Genomic DNA, 17,654 nt, shown 5'->3' on the forward strand with positions numbered 1-17,654 from the left:
TCATGGAAAAAATAAGTAAGACTATACAGTGGAATGTTGTTATCACAGTCACTAAAGAATTACTTGTCCTAAAATAGACTCCACAAAAACCATCACGGCCATAACTTACCAAAATCGATCAGCTACACGGCCCAAATTTATAGTATGGTCAATATACATCTCAATAACTTAACTTTTGGATTAAGAGGAAGCAATACTCCATTTACAAAAATGTCATGGATAAAAGACTGAGTTAACCTAACAAAGCCCAGTTAACATCATCCAGGTGAGGGAAACGGCTAAGCAGCTGGCGATGGATAAAACAATGGATAAAACAATGCTCGTGTCAATACTAAGATTTTTTCAAACGTTTGTGACAACCTAGTTGCATTGCCCTGAGTGTTGACTCTATAAAGAATGAGTAAACAATGTGGTCAAATATGGAGAATACTAAAGTGCTATATGTTGACATGAAGGGAAAATGTCGATGAAATTTTTGTGAACTAAAAGTTTTTGACAAAAGATGCACTTTTTCTCAGACACAAAATATCCTCACTAGTTTATTCAGTGATTGGTCAAAGGACAAAATGATCAAAGTGCCTTTCTAAGAGAAGAATATTCACGCAAGTATTATTCCCAATATTATGTACTCTAATTTGCCCTATACATTATAGTTGGTCCATTTCGTAATGGTGGTTTTTTTTTAAATAGCCATTTAAATTTATTTTTGTAAAAACACCACATACCCGCCCTGGCTGGCGTAGCTCAGTGGATTGAGCACAGGCCTGCGAACCAGAGGATCGCGGTTCAATTCCCAGTCAGGGCACATGCCTGGGTTGCAGGCCAGTTCCCTGCAGGCCAACTCCCAGCAGGGGACACGCAAAAGGCAACCATACATTGATGTCTCTCTCCCTCTCTCCTTCCCCTCTAAAGATAAATAAATAAAATTAAAAAAAAAAATACCACATACCCAACATGCTTTCTATTTGTTTTTATCTAAAACACCTCTGGCACAGGTGTACCTGCTGAACATATCCAACGGCATGGACTCACAACCTTTTCAGATATTCCAGAACTGAAGTATAAATAGCACAGATCGTCTAGGTCATGACAGAGGTTAGGCCTGAGGCGAAAACAAGTCCTAGTGAACATTTGGCTGGACTGACAATATCTCAAGTATCATTTTTAAGCCATTTGAAGTTAAAAGGGTCATTGGCCATTGAGAGTATGTCCAGAGAATTATAGTCAGTGTGATGAGAAATTTGGAAACCAGAAGATTTAAGTTAACAGTTCAAAAGGATGAATGAAATATTTAGCCTACACAGAAGATTACAAGGAAGCTTGGAAGGTGTACAAACATTTAAAGACAAGTCATGTAGAAGCAGTTACAAGCATGTTCTTTTAAAAGAAAAGAATAAGAGTCAAAAGGTGGAAGTTACAGAAGAGCAATTTCAGCTAAAAACTTTCTAACAACTAGAACTGCACAACATGAGAACTGGACGGATGCCACATTTCCCAGAAAGAATCTTAACAGGAGCTCGATGACCGTCTGTAGGGGTGTCACAGCACAGGGCACAGCAAGCTGACCTCCATGTCTTCTGGAGGCTGTTTACTTTTGGTTATTTCTCTATGTCCTTATAGAATCTCCAGCAAAAACCAATCTCTTCCTCTCAAGTTGTAAAACTATGGTAAAAAAGTAGCGGTATAACTGTATGGTAGTATAAGAAAGAAGGGAAATATCACTCAGAGAGATGATAAAGCATTAAGACACCCTATGCTTGCAGTAGACGGTTGGCTGGTCTGATTAAAATGCCTATGTATGAAATGGAGTAGCAATGAAGGTTTCTGTAATGCACACAATGGGACAATAAACTGCCTGAAAGCCTTTGGAGCCATAAGGGAAGAAAGAGTATAAAAGTCCCATGAGCAGCACCCCAAGAGAACCTCAGTAACCTGAAAGCAGGGGTGCAGGTTACCCATGAGTCTAACTCCCAAGAGCAGCTTAGCCACCAGAAAACCTGGCTCTAATTCCTAGTTGTAAGACAGCCAAATTTCTCAGTCACATGGGAAGTTTGTCAGGCTTCCTTAAAATTCCCTTCTTCAAAAATAAGCCTCTTATCCCTAGAGAGACTAATTAAAAACAAAATTCTGTATTCCCCACCATTTCCCTTTTGGTCAGGACATGGAACAAACTGACAGCTTTATGACAGGAGGGAGAAGGTGGGGACTGATTGAAAGAAGGTGAAGGGATTAGGCAAAGAACATGTAACGAAGGACCCATGGACAAGGACAACAGTGTGGGGATGGACTACGGGAGTGGGGGCAGGCTAGGTGGAGGATGGCAAAGGGGGAAAAATTTGGACAACTGTAATAGGATAAATAATACAATATTTTTAAAAAAAGAATAAGTAATGAGAAACTAGACTTTCAGACAAAAGGCTACTTAACAGATTTGTCAACACCCACTGGACTCTTTGGCACCACCAGCCCCACCTCCCCTGGAGGAGTGTAACCACACTGAAAGACATAAGAAATATGTCTCAAGTGACTCACACCAAGAAGATTTACTGTTGTAAATCCCAGCACAGCGACTTCTAGTACTGTTACTATGTACGATACCTGTCACACCTCATGCCTCAATCTATAAAAATGAGGGATTAATCTCTTCCCTTTGTTCCTCCCCACTAGTCCAGTTAAGGTTTGGAAAACGTCAGAGGGAGTTTAAACAAAACAGGATCAGCTCCATGATTAAAAGAACTATAAGAGCCAAGAAAACAGGGTCATTTTATTTGTTTCCAAATGTGACATGAGCAATCAGAAATTAATAGAAAAAAATGCTCTAACCATAATAATGCTACAGAACATTATTAGTAATGTGAATATAACTAAAGGGAAATTAATGATTGGAAGCAAAGCACCAGTACCCTGCAGCTTTTAGAAAGAAACTCAGTGAGAATTCATTATTTAGCACTGTAGGGGCTGAGCCATTCAACATATTTGAGAGTTCACCCCCCTCATACCTTTAAGCAATAATACTGTCTTTCCAACCCAGCCTATAAAACAAAAACTAATCTACTCATGATGACAGATAGAATTTGGAGCATCAGTTATACTATGGGATCAAGGTAGATGTCCACCTTGTTTCTATATTAAATGACTACCAACTACTGTGATTTTTTAAAAAATATTTTTTAATTTAATTTAATTTAATTATTGTTCAAGTACAGTTATCTCCATTTTCCCCCCACCACTCCCCCCGACCCCAGCCATCCCCACCTGCCTCCCCTTCTCCCACGCCCCCTTGGTTTTGTCCATGTGTCCTCTCTCACATCCATGTTTCTCTCCCTCTCTTTCTACCACCCTTCTCCTCTCTCGAGAATCAATAACAGAAAAATATATATAAAAGGTAAATTAATAACTTCTTATAATATCCACATTATTTTATTACGTTACTTAATTTTGAGACATACTGCTTATTATACTCCAACTTCCACACACTCTTTGATGTAGAAGAGACTGCGTTGGCTATCCTCCCCAATCCTCTGCGCATCTCTGACAGATGATCAAGTTCCTCCTGTTAATGAGGGTCTCAGGACACAAAAGGCAACTTACTTCATTTTTTTTTGACAGTTCCAACCAATTTAAAGTCCCTTTATAGGTAAAACTGATATACAACATTTGTACTTTGACCTAAAATCACTTCCCTGCAACTTCTACCAAGCATTCCCAATTACTATACTCAAGAGTCCCACAACATGAATCTGTTTTAATAGCTACAAGGCAATTCTTAAAGTACCTTTAAAAAATAAAAATAAATCAAGAATTTAACTTCTGTGTGAAACCAATAACCAGATCTTTTTGCTCCTGCAATGACCCACTGCTTAGCTGTCAGTCAGGTGGGCTCTACTCATCACACGCAGGTGTCTCTCCAGTGATGGCTGTTTCACTGGGTGTTTACTGGCTCTAGGGTAGAAGAGCCATCACAACCATCAGTTAAGTGTCTTCTTTTTCTTGATTTACTGTCATAAAGTAACATTAATTTTTCTGCCCAATAATGACTTACCAACTTCGTCATCTAAAATTTGATAAACTCTATTGAGAGGGCTTATTATTTTACAAAGCTAATTTTTCCTTCTTTCCCATCCCCAATTCTGAATTGTGGTTATTGGCATAAGAAATATAAAAAGATATTCGGGCTGTAAAAGCCAAATCCATTCACTCAAAAATGATACTTGTGCTGGAAATTTCTGATACCTTTCTCAAGAAATCCATATATTTTCTACTAAACAATTCAGTTAGTTCAAGATTGGGTTTAAGAAATATCACATTCAATGTCTACTGTCATCACTGTCATTTAATGCTGTTCAGTGGTTTTAGCCATATGAAAAATACATAGAATAAGAGAGACAAAATTAGTCTTATATGCATAATAAGATTACCAACCTAGAAATCTGAGAGTATCAACTAAGAAACTATTGAAATAAATACAATTTTGGTGAAATGACAATATACGAATGGAAACATACAAATGCTACATGTTAAAAAATTAAACTATGCAATAGAGAAGCTTTCCAACTCAAGATGATGCACTAAACATATATGCTTTTGCCTCCTCTGTTTTCCCAAGACAGGAAATGAATAATAGAAAAAGAAAAAACAGTCGAAACAACAAAACTGGGGAAAGGTGGTGAGTATTAGGCAAAAGAGACTAAGACAAGTCTCATGTGGATGTGTGATGAAAATGCAGACAGAACAAAGGAGGCTAAAGCCCAGCCACCAAGGGTGGGACGGGGTGGGCAAAGGGGGACAAGGAAATGAATCAGATGCACAGGGGAAGAGCAAGCTAATCTCTCCAGAGACTCCAGATCAGGAGGTGTGGAAAGTGGGTAAAAGAATTGGGTATGAAAACAGGGAAATTAAATAAAGCAGCTGTCCTAATTACCCCATTTTTGCCAACGAAACACATCTATCTAACCCGGATCTCAGAGACAATCCAGCAAAGGAGCTAATTGCTGATAAAACCATTCAAATTGCCTACAAATACAGGCCTATACTGTGAGAACTGATATCAAAGAGGGAAGCCCAGTTCATCTGTACATCTAGAGGCAGCCCCACCTGCATAAGGATAGATCTCTCATTCACTCATCAGAAAGCAAAGTCTCACCGATGTGCACAGATGCACTCAATTCTCCCATAGAGGAGATGCCTATTATGAAAGGAGACCTTACAGGAAAAACTGCACCAGTAAGCCATCCAGAATAATGAACAAAAAGTATTACAAAAGAAACAAACTACTGAAGGAATGAGATAATTTACAGAACTTTTAAAAACTACTGTTTTATAATATATAATTTATATCATATTGGTATATTCAGGACAATTGAAGAAGACACGGCATAAAAAAACAGCATACTACAAAAAGAACTGATCTTAAGAAAAAANAAAGCAAAGTCTCACCAATGTGCACAGATCCACTCAATTCTCCCATAGAGGAGATGCCTATTATGAAAGGAGACCTTACAGGAAAAACTGCACCAGTAAGCCACCCAGAATAATCAACAAAAAGTATTACAAAAGAAACAAACTACTGAAGGAATGAGATATTACAGAACTTTTAAAAACTACTGTTTTATAATATATAATTTATATCATATTGGTATATTCAGGACAATTGAAGAAGACACGGCATAAAAAAACAGCATACTACAAAAAGAACTGATCTTAAGAAAAAAATTGATTGATGAAAGTGTAACATTCAAAATAAGAATTATAAAGTAGAGAAAAGGTCCCAAATATTGCAAGAATGCAATTGTACAACTAGCACAAAAAAGATGTGAAACACAGAGAATCAACCTAGAAGGTCTATTATCCAACTAGTATGAGTTTTTGAAATATTATCCAAAGAGAAAGTATACAATCACTGTATTTTTAATTCAGGAATAAGTTCCCAGAGCAAAGTCATAGACACTAACAAGATGAGTAAAACAGACTTGCATTTACACGCATCCCTGTGACATTTCAGCATAAAAGAACCAAGAGAATCATAAAAGCTTCCAGAAAAACAGAGATCACTTACAAAAGAATGAGAATCATACTGATATCAAGTGTTCGTACACCAACATAACGTGTATATAATGAAGCATTATCTTCTACGTCCTAAGTGAAAGTTACTGGGAACCTAGAATTCTAAATCTAGCCAAATTTCAAATGCGAATGAAAAATAAATACACTATTTTCCAAATACGAGTGTTGAGAGCCTCCCTCATCTGTCCACCTTTTGCTTGAAGAAGTTACGTAGTCTTTTATCAAAATAAAGGAGAAAACCAAGAAAGAGAAAGTCACAGGACCCAGAAAATGTCTTCAAGAAACACAGAAACATCCTTGAAGACCACGGTGCAGCAGATTTTGAGACTGGCAGTCAAAGTTGCGATAGGCAGTCAGAGGGTCCCTGGAGGCACAAAAAGGAAAGCGATTCTCGGGGACAGTACTAATCTTCAAGATATGGTAATGGCTGGTATGTTTTTTTCTAAGAGAAAAGGTTATTAGAAAGTCTAAAAAACCCAAAAGCATCTAAAAGAATCCCACAGCCCAAATACGGAGCATCTAAAATGTGGCAAGACTTTATGAAATTGACGCACTACGAGGAAAGGCACACCTTTTCATCTGGATGCCAAGATCTCCTCTCAGGGGCCTATGGGCAGAGACACTTGGCCTGAAGTAAAAAATAAATAAAATCTTACCCCCTGGTCATCTCAGCGGTGAATAATATTTATTTTATCATAATATCAAGAGTGCTGCCCTGGCTGGCGTGGCTCAGTGGATTGAGCGCTGGCCTGTGAACCAAAGGGTCGCTGGTTCGATTCCCAGTCAGGGCAAAGTCCTGGGGTTGCAGGTCAGGTCCCCAGTTTGGGTATGTGTGAGAGGCAACCACACACTGGCGTTTCTCTCCTTCTATTTCTCTCTTCCTTTCCCTTTCTCTAAAAGTAAATAAATAAAATCTTTTTTTTAAAAAAGTGTTACTGGTTTTCATCTTTCAGAATCAATTAATGACAAAAGGCTGTAGGATTTAATTGTGGTTATAAAACAACATTATATGGAATCAGTCTTGTCATTCTGAAAATAAACACCATAGAGAATGGGAATGGGAAGGGGGAAAAGGGAGCGAAGGTAGGAGCAGAGGGCATTAACATCACCTTCACACACAGTGAAAGGTTGACACACACTGAGAAAAGTTCATAGAACAAGCTAATAGAGATATGAATAATTGAAAAATCAAAAGGCAATCGCAGAGAAAATAACTCAAAATTGGGAAAATGAGTGATGAGGTGAAGCTAACAGGTAGTACAAGCACACCAAATCTTCATTGTCAAAGTAGGAATAACTAACATTTATATCTGGTAAATGTTCATGTACACTGATACACAACCATTTATCACACATGTACATGTGTTTGTCCTCTTATTCCGGAATAACCCCCAACTTTTTAATACAGTCCCCACCTTTTGATAGCTCCCTAATTATTAATCCCACTTTCTCAAGGTAGAATGTGAAAAACTATGTCTTCTAGTCTCTCTAAGGACTAAAGTAAAAATGTGACCTGGGCTTTGTCAAACCTAATTCAGCACTGAATCACATAAGTGAATGGACTGGACAAGGGGAGTCTGTTTTTGGGCCCAAGGTGTGACATGTGTCTTAGAGTCAGAGGCAGCAGCAACGGACCTAGTCATGCTGCCATGCGAGCCACTGGCCCCAGTGCATTAATGTTCTGTCACTAAGACACAGTAAAAGGCCAGGCCTAACTGCAGGGCGGAGAGCCTCAGTGAAACTCAGTGCCATACACCATGCCTTCTGGCCCACGCTCGCCCATCTGTTCCATTTTAGAAATGTTTATTACATAGTTCTCCCAACTTTCATGCATTTTGCCCTTAACCGCGTAACTCAAGCAGGTTATATCCTTTCTGATTCTAATTGCAAACCCTTACAAAGTTGTACAGGTTTTGTGTGGTCTGCTCAACCTATTTTTTTCCATAAATCCTGTTAGTTTCAGTGAGTATTTATGTAGTATCCAGGACTTTGCAAAAATTGTATAATAGACAAAATATCTGTACAAAGTTTTACTTAAAAATATGGAAATAGCCATCAGGAGAACAAAGCAGAGAAATGGTTAAAAGTGGCAGTGTTTAGGGACCAAGCCTAGGGGTGAAAAATGGTTCTTTTGCATTATAAACTCTGCTAAACTATATATATAGTTGATATCTTAGTGTGTTACTCTAATTTTTAAAATCTCTTCTACTGCTACACACAGTAAAAAAAGGACTGGTGGGGCAGGGGGAGTGGGGAGTGACTAACAACAATGACACCACTCACAGTATCAACAAAAATACATAAATATTGATAAATAAGATGTGGAACAACTATGTAAGAAACTATATAGCTTAATTAAAAATGTAGAAGAAAAGATAAATAAGTAGAGAGAAAATCAAATTCATGGAAGCAAAAGCAACAGAAATGACAGGGAATGTATGTGTTTGGAAGGACTGATTATCTGTGATAATAAGAATGGCTGAAATTTTAGAATAGATAAACTAGAGAAGTAAAATGGTATACCTCCTAATTTCATTTTTAAAAAACCTTGTAGACCACAGTTTCAATCAATTTTTAAGTGAAATTACAATAGCTAGATACTGTAAAACCACTGTGTTATAAAAGAAAAGGTAAGAAAATATTACAGATTATAGCATGAATGATGCTACAATTTTGTAAGTGTTAAGTACCAGTTTAATGGGAAAGTAAGTTAAATGACCACCAAAGTGAGAAACAAAGTCAACAAATTGAGATTTCTTACTTTACACTTAAAATGTTAAATTAAGAACACAATGTAATTGTGATCTTTTTTCACTATGGAATGAGGTAATTTCTTTCTTTTCACTGCTGTTCCTCATAGCAAAAGAAAATAGTTTAAACAAAATTAAAATATTGAGTGAAATGCAAATAACAGATTAAGCGTATAAGGGGGTACACCAAAAAGGATTAGAAACAGAAAAACAATTATATAATTTAATCTTGCTTTCTCCAGTTCCATGTAGAAAAAAAAATCCAAATGAAATAAAATATGGCAGTATGACTTACAAACTGTATATACTATTTAGGAATATTACATATTTTTAAATGTTATACAGGTGGGCAAATGTGAAAAAATTTCTGAAATGTTGTATTATAAAATATGTGGCAAGCTCAAATTTAGAAGCGTATCATTTGTAACACTCATGATAACTATTAAAGCATGAAGTTAGTTAACTGTAAAATAACTATTCTACCACAAGACCCTGTTGTACCATGAAAATACCAGGGTTCAAAAATTTAATACCCAAGATTGAACGGCAGTTTTGCCACTTACTAGCTGAGAGACTTGGGGAAGTTACTGATCTTTCTGAGACTTGGTTTTCTCATTTCTAAAATGGGAGTAATACTTCTTAGCCTACAAGGCAACTGAAAGGATTAAACCAGAACACATAGTAGTGACAAAAAGCTGTACACAAAATAAACATGAATGAAAAAGTACTAACCTTCCCCATAAATACATGTCTCCTGCCAGTATCTTTTACACTTTCAAGTTACATTCAAATCACATTACAAATGACAGTTTATTAAATGACATCTGAAAATTAGTCACAAACTGTGTTCAAACTCTGCCCGAAAAGCTGCACGCTTCTCAGCAAAAACAATAAAATAAAAAGGCAAAGGTTCTGAAGTCCAGTGATCACGGAGAAAGCAACTCTGAGAGCTGGGTGGCCTGTAGCAAGTCCCCCTCCCTTCTCTAAACCTCAGTTTTCCCACCTACGAATGACAACATGGATGTCTAATTAAAAGAACAGCTGTGAATACTAAAGGAGATCGTGTAAAACATGTCCTTACACCTGTTTGTATTTACCATTTACCAGACACTAAGCTTCGTTATATAAAATATATTACACAAAATTGGATCAGAGCCCTATAATCTTCTTCAAAACATATCTAAAAATATATTAGGTGGCAGCACTCACACACTCAGCTCAGTGTATTTTTTTCCTACAGGAATTAGCAGTTTCTCCTTTAATTTCTTTCACTGAAAAACCAAATTATTATTACATATTATTCCTGAAATTCAATAAGATCACTCAACAAATACTTATGAGTTCTTCTAGATATTCGACATCTTCAAGGACACGGCAATAAAAATATACAAAGCTTCCTGCCCTCATGAAATTCAGAGAACTGGATAACAGTCACCACACAGGACAATAAATGTAGCAGTCACATCCCAAATACAGCAACCGAGAATCTAAAACTCGTTCCATTAGTATAACCAACTAACTAGTTGTAGTCATGACAAGCAAAACCCTAGGGGAACAATGACTTGGCAAAGGGGGTACCAAGTGCCCGTCAGCTTTCCTAGTTTGGAACAGAACAACTCTTATCGGAAGGGGCAAACTTGCCCACCATTCCTGCTGTCTCCTGCACCCAAAATAAAGTAAACCTGCATCCAAAACAATCCCGAGTAAAAGTGAAGCTTATTTTCACTTCTTAAAACACAAATAAAGAAAGAAAAATTCATTTTACCCCAGATAATATTAAGTCTAAAAAGAATTTTGACTCATTTATTTAACAGATCTTGGATATTAGAAGCTGATTATAATATAATCATGAATGAAACACACAATTTTTAACATACAATTAAAAATAACATTGTTAACCTTCAGAAAACATAAACTACTCTCAGTGATTAAACACATGTCAAATCAGTAATAATTTTAAAACCAAATATCCTTGTATTGTCAAAGAGATCATTTTCATCTGCCCATATTCATTGATTACATTTTTACTAAAAGCTTATTTACAAAAGGAGAAGAAAACAGAACAGAGATTTCTAATTTGTTTTCAGTCCAAAAATAATCATTTATTCTGATATATATTTTAAAGAAAACACTTGGGTTACATTAAAATATATGCCATAGAACAAAAGTACTTTCATGCTACTTACTCAGAACTATAGCATAAAATATGCTTAATTTAAAATGACACAGCCAGACCCCACTATGGAAACCTGGTGATACTAACTAACCATGAAACTTGGCTTAAGAGAGGCCTCTAGTGGCCATTGGTAGCTACTAGCTCCCCTTCCCACCACCAACCTCCACCCTCTGGTAAAGCTCTTGTGAATATTCATTCATTCATTCTCTCCCCTCTCCTTCACCAATTAAAAGCCTCAAGCAAAATAACTACTATTCTATCACTGAATTATTTAATTAAGTCCAAGAAATCAACTAAATAATGTGTATAAGTGGTAGTATTAAACCATTATGGGTTCTCTAAAGGTAAATTCTACAACTTCTCCATAAAACCAATTTAGAGACAGTCAATAAGATAAAGACCCTAGTCCTGGCCAGGTGGCTTGGTTGGTTGGAGCATCGTCCTGTGCACCAAAAGGTTCCACGTTCGATCCCCAATCAGGGCACATACCTAGGTTATGTATGAGTTAGGTCAACCAGTCAATGTTTCTCTCTTTTTCTTTCTCCCTTCCTCTCTCTCAAAAATCAATAAACAAACATATCCTCAAGTGAGGATTAAAAAAATACAGACCTTAAACATTACCTTGCTAATGTTAGTAATCTTAATAAAAATGAAATGTATGGTACTCTAAACAAATACCCTATGAAAATTAAAAACAAGCTTAAAGACTACAAATTAGACTTAAAGTAATAAAATACAACATATGGGTTTTTATATTTATCTTCAGTGGTATTATGGGTCTTCTAAACATGTTTGCACTACTCATAAATATTTAACACTAACACCATTTTCAAATCCAAGACTAAGCAAATTTGATTCTTTATATATAAATGATTACCCACATTCAGATGACCAAGGTGTAAAGCCTTTCCAGTTCCACTCCTACAGTGTCTTTCCTTCTTTACTGCAGGCCTCTCCTGCTTCCAGAACCACCAAACACCCACCCAACCCTGCCAGCCTTAGAGACTGCCTTACCTTTATCCAAGGCCCCAATAAAGTCTTTAGAAGCAACAATGGAAACAACTGGAGTACAAGGGTAGAAGGATATTAAACCTAGAAACATTGAACCCTCAGTCCTAGCCATTGTCACTCCCTCATGCCAGGGATGAAGTACTCCCAGCCTTGTTCCACGCTGTCCTACTGCTGAGGCCTTTCCCAGCTCCAGTGATAGCCTACCTCCCAAATACTCTGAAACGACAGATACCTGCACATGTAGCCAAAGCTCAACCATTTGCACCTATGGGCACAGCATCTTTTGCTATGTAACTTAAGTTTAAAAGAGGATGGAGAGGGAAGCAAAAGGGCAAGACGGAGAGAAGAGTGGAGGGAGTAGAGAGAAGATCCTTTCTATGTCATTCGCTAATTTTGTTGATTTTTTAAAAAACAGGCCCTGGCTGGTGTAGCTCAGTGGATTGAGCACAGGCCTGTGAACCAAAAGACTGAGGTTCGATTCCCAGTCAGGGCACATGCCTGGGTTGCAGGCCAGTTCCCAGCAGGGGCCAGTTCCCAGCAGGGGACTCAAGAGAAGCAACCATACATTGATATTTCTCTCCCTCTCTCCTTCCCTTTCCTTCTAAAGATAAATAAATAAATTTTTTTAAAAAGTGGGCAGAAGATCTGAACAGAAGCTTTAAAAAATAAACTGCCTCCCAAGGACCTCAAAAAATGTAGATTACTTGTGGGGAAGACTTTGAGACAATTATCTTGTACCCAGTGTGTTGTAACATAAAGATCCTGATGATCAGAAGCACTACATAGTAACCACTATAGATAAAAAAGGTAAAAGGTCACAGGTCACTCCTGGGAACAGCAAGAAGGCCAAAGGGAACAGGCCTAACCTGACCTCTTTCAGTTCTAAACTCTGCAACAATGACCCACGAGCACTGCAGAGAAGGAAATGACAAGAGAAAGGTTCTGAAAAGTCAAAATTGTTGTCATAAGGTTTGAAAAGTACAGGATTTGTTCTGGATTCATAAGGAAACACTACAGGCCCTTCTTGGCCAATGTACAAGTCTCACTTATAAAATGTGGTCATCTGGATTCCATGAACAGCTAGCAATAATGTGACAGCAAAACATAAGGTAACATTTAAATTTTAAAAGGCTTAAAACCACAAAAATTACGCACAGAAATGTACCAAAGAAGTAAAAAGTTCTATACCTCAAAAAATGCATGTCTTAATACAGTGTAACAATCCATGTTCATTTAGATTACTTTTAAAAGATACAAAAGGTTCCGGGAATATTGGCATCCAAAAGGTTAAAAAGTATTTAAACCTGTATGTAGAATAGTCAGTCTCATCTATGCAGACAATGGAATTATCCTAAGAACTCATTTCTCAAAAATCAGATAAAGTTTACTGTAGTCAACTTCACTTTGCTTTTTAGAAAAGATAAATTGATCCTATTCTAATGAGAAATTCAAATGAATTTTTATATACCATTATAAAAGTGAACAACTTAAAAACAAAAACACAGGGTCAAACTAAAAAGACTTCTACATGTTTCGACTTAGAATTAGTGGATTTACTCATACAACAGCATACTAGTTACTTTCCAAACCTTGGTATAAGCACCAAGAATAACAAAAAGCACCCAAGCATTTCAACATCATAAGTTTTTATAACATATTACCAAACTTTTTCTCTTGCTTATTTCATAATAATTTTTAGCAAGTATTTATCGAACACCAGGCCCATGCCAGGCACTGTTTCAGGTAATGAGAATTCAGTAGTGCACCAAGAGACAAAAATCCCTGTCCTCATAGAACTTACCCGCTAACAGGGAAGAAAGATCAACAACATAAATACTAAAACAGCGGAATACATTAGATCATGTTACTCTCTCTAGAGAAAAAGATAAAAGTGGCTCTTAGGAGGAGGAATGAAATTCAATACTGAATAAGCTGGTCAGGGAAGGCCTTAATGACAAAATGATACTTGAGTAGTGACCTAACAGAGTCAACCAAGAGCACTTCCTGAAGGGTGTCAAATATGGTGAGGTCGGGTAAATCTCTGTAGGAATCTGACTTTCCCACCAACCCTAATGAGAAACCAGCGAGGCCTTTTAAGACTAGAAGAGATATGATGTGAATCAGATGTCAAAGATCCACCCTGCCTATGGCAAAGAAAGGTCAGAAGCACAGACAGTAGTTCAGAGGCTTTGGCCAAAACCCGGGTGAGAAAGGCTAGGATTCTGGGCCAGGATCAAAGGTCACAGCAGTATAGGTAGACTGATTCCGGACATGTTGTAGGCAGTCTCAGCAAGATCTGTTTTGGAATTGAATGCGGGAAGGCAGAGCATGAGAGAGAGAGAGAAATCAAAAGACACCAAGGTGTAAAGGCAGTCTTATTTATTTCCATAATTAGCATAATTTAATCGTAATTAAAGTATAAGCATGTCAAAATTGCCCTAGCTGGTGAAGCTCAGTTAGTTGGAGCATCATCCCACAAACCAAAAAGTCAAAAATTTGATTCCAGGTCAGGGCATATGCCTAGGTTGTAGGATTGGAGGCAAAGATCGGTGTTTCCTCACATTCATATTTCTCTCCCCCTCTCTCCCCAACTCCCTTCCCCTCTCTCTAAAATCAACACCCATGTTCTTACGTGAGAATGAAAAAAAAACTGTCAACTTTTTTCTATAAACATATGAAAATCACCTTGTAAACTGCTGTCTTTCCTTTTTTTTTTTTTGCAGTTTTATGTAGTTGATTCTAAGTTAAATGACAACATAATTCTTGAAATCCTGAGTTTCCTTCAAAGCCTGTCATTCCCCTGTCAAAATCAAGNTATGCCTAGGTTGTAGGATTGGAGGCAAAGATCGGTGTTTCCTCACATTCGTATTTCTCTCCCCCTCTCTCCCCAACTCCCTTCCCCTCTCTCTAAAATCAACACCCATGTTCTTACGTGAGAATGAAAAAAAAAACTGTCTTTTTTCTATAAACATATGAAAATCACCTTGTAAACTGTCTTTCCTTTTTTTTTTTTGCAGTTTTATGTAGTTGATTCTAAGTTAAATGACAACATAATTCTTGAAATCCTGAGTTTCCTTCAAAGCCTGTCATTCCCCTGTCAAAATCAAGTTCTTATTCACCACAGGCAGCTTCTCTAGACTTTTACTCACTAAAAAAAAATCAAAATCTTTTCAAGCTAGACAACCTAAATCTCCCTACCACTTCGATAACTCATTTTGACTGTGGTCTGTGTCTCAGCAGGAAAGCCCATTCAAGCCCACAACTCGTAGCCACTGTTCTTACTCCTAGGAAGACTCTGGAAGGAGCTCCACTTACGAGATGCTACCCTGCATCAGTGTGACAGCTGAGCTGGGTTATGAAAAATGAACGAGGGGAGTGGATAGAGCTGAGTGACAAAAGAAACTCCTCCAGGTCAGAGCACATCAAGGCCCTCCCAGAACCTAGAAAAAGGCACACTGTAACGGAATCTGAGGGAATGAATCAACAGAACTTTGGATCTTTTCTTTTCTAATTTTCTGTTAAAGTATAACAACATACAAAAAAAGAGTACAAAATGAATGTTCTGCTCAATGTTTGAAAACTTGAACCTGTGTAGCCAGCACTCAGAACAAGAAACTGTTTCCAGCAATCCATCTGCTCCTTCACATACTTTTCAGCTACTAACAACCATACTAGTATTAATCACTCACCTGACACCTGACACCATAGGTTAGTTTCCTCTATTTTTGAACTTTATATACCATATTTAAATTGCCATGTATAATGTGTACTTTTTGCCCAAATTTTTGAGAGAAAAATAAGAATGTGCATTATTCATGGATATAATGATTACATACCATGGGTATAGTAGGTCTAATAATCCCATGTATAATGCTCACAAAAAACCATGGGTACGCATTATACGAGGGAAAGCATTACACATGGCAAAATACGGTAAATTGAATCATATACTGTTTTTATTTGAATCTGGCTTTTTAAAGTCATCTCACAAATATATTGTGAGATGAAAACTCACTGTTCCAGTAAATTGTTGGTTCGTTCTCATTGCTAAGCAACATTCTAATTACTTATTTTTCCATACTCTGGTTGATGAACATTCAGGTAGTTTATAGTGTGAGCCTCTGAGAAACAGTGCTCCTAGAAACATTCCCAAACTTACCCTTCGTATCATACCTTTCTGTTGGGTGTATACACAGGAGTGGAACTGGTGAGTTATAGGATTCAGGTAAATAATGTCAAGCAGTTTTTTTAAATGATTGTACCAATTTACATCACCAACAGTAGCATATGAGAGATGGGTTAGATCCAAATCCTCAGCAATACTTGGTATTTGAGTATTTTTCATTTTAGCTAGAATGATGTCTTTAGTGATATCACACTGTAGTTTTGTGTATCCGGATGACTAAAAAAAAACTGAACATTTTTTTATACTATTATTATTGACCATTTAGATAGCCTCCTTTGTGAAGTGCCTTTTTAAGATTGTGCCCATAATTCTATTGGGATGTGCTTTTTACTTTTAATTGTAAGAGTACTGAATATAAATGTTGATGAGTTTCCCCAAATCTGTGAGTTGTTTATTTACTCTCTTATTGAGGCTTCTTGATGAATCAGTTTTTAAAATTTTAAATGTTAGTGTTCTATTTTGTTCTAAGAAATCTTTGCCTGTACAAGATCATAGAAATATTCACTTATGCTTTCACCCACGAGCTTCATCATTTTTTCCCTTGACAATTAGAACTGGAACTCTAACTGGAGTTGACATTTGTGTGATATTTTTCATGTTACACAACTAAACCAGCATCGTTTATTAAAAAGACCACCTCTTCCTCTCTGAGTGCAATTTTCACCTTTGTCCTGAATTAGACAACCCAAGTCTGTTTCTGGACTCTCTATTCTGTTCCACTGGCCTATCTGTCTATCTTTACACAAATATAATGTTGTAATTACCACAGCCTTATAACACATGTTGACACTTGGTAATTAAGTCCCCCCAAATTGCTTTCGCTATTCTTGGCCTTATAATTATTAACATGGTACGTGCTGTGGTTAGTTGGATCTTCTTTATTCCCCACGAGTAATATTTTGATTTTTCTGCATAAAGTTCTTTTATATGCATCACAATCTTCACCTAAAAGCACTATGTACTACACTTTTATAGCAGTAGTAACTGCAGATTATTTTTATGAAATTAAGCTAAGAAATAGCCGAAAAGCTACAAGAATACCAAAGTTCTTAAAAATTGTAAATATAAAATACCCAGAGGTCTTAGAACTCATTTGCTATAGGAATAAATCAAGAAAAAAACAAAATAACACATGCAATGTTATCTAAACTTTGGTAGATAAAGCCATCACAAAAAAAAAAAAGAAAAAAGCTTAAACTTACTTATATTCCAATATGGAAGTAGACGATTTGGGTTATAGCCCAGTAAGTGAGAACTAAACTGTACCCTTGAGAGTGAAATATATAAGTTGTATGAAATAGTAGCAATAAGATCGATCTAATCAGGCCAAAGTTCAAGAGGAGGCTTAGGTAAACAACTACAAATCTGAGCTGCCAGAATCCCACAACATAAAATTCAAACTGTGACCCACAGTATTCACGCTAAGAGTTAGTTTTTTTAAATAATCCATCTCCATTTCTTTTGGAGA

At 36.9% G+C, this 17,654-nt stretch overlaps 1 protein-coding gene across 2 annotated transcripts in view; it reads right to left on the reverse strand.

Annotated features, from left to right (window-relative positions):
• Window positions 1-17,654, reverse strand: part of BCKDHB (branched chain keto acid dehydrogenase E1 subunit beta) — a 188,391-nt gene that overhangs the window by 95,298 nt on the left and 75,439 nt on the right. The window lies entirely within an intron of this gene.

The sequence above is a fragment of the Sturnira hondurensis genome, unplaced genomic scaffold (assembly GCF_014824575.4).
Source record: "Sturnira hondurensis isolate 20B ecotype Veracruz unplaced genomic scaffold, ASM1482457v3 Scaffold0025370, whole genome shotgun sequence".
In the NCBI taxonomy this organism is placed as follows: domain Eukaryota; kingdom Metazoa; phylum Chordata; class Mammalia; order Chiroptera; family Phyllostomidae; genus Sturnira; species Sturnira hondurensis.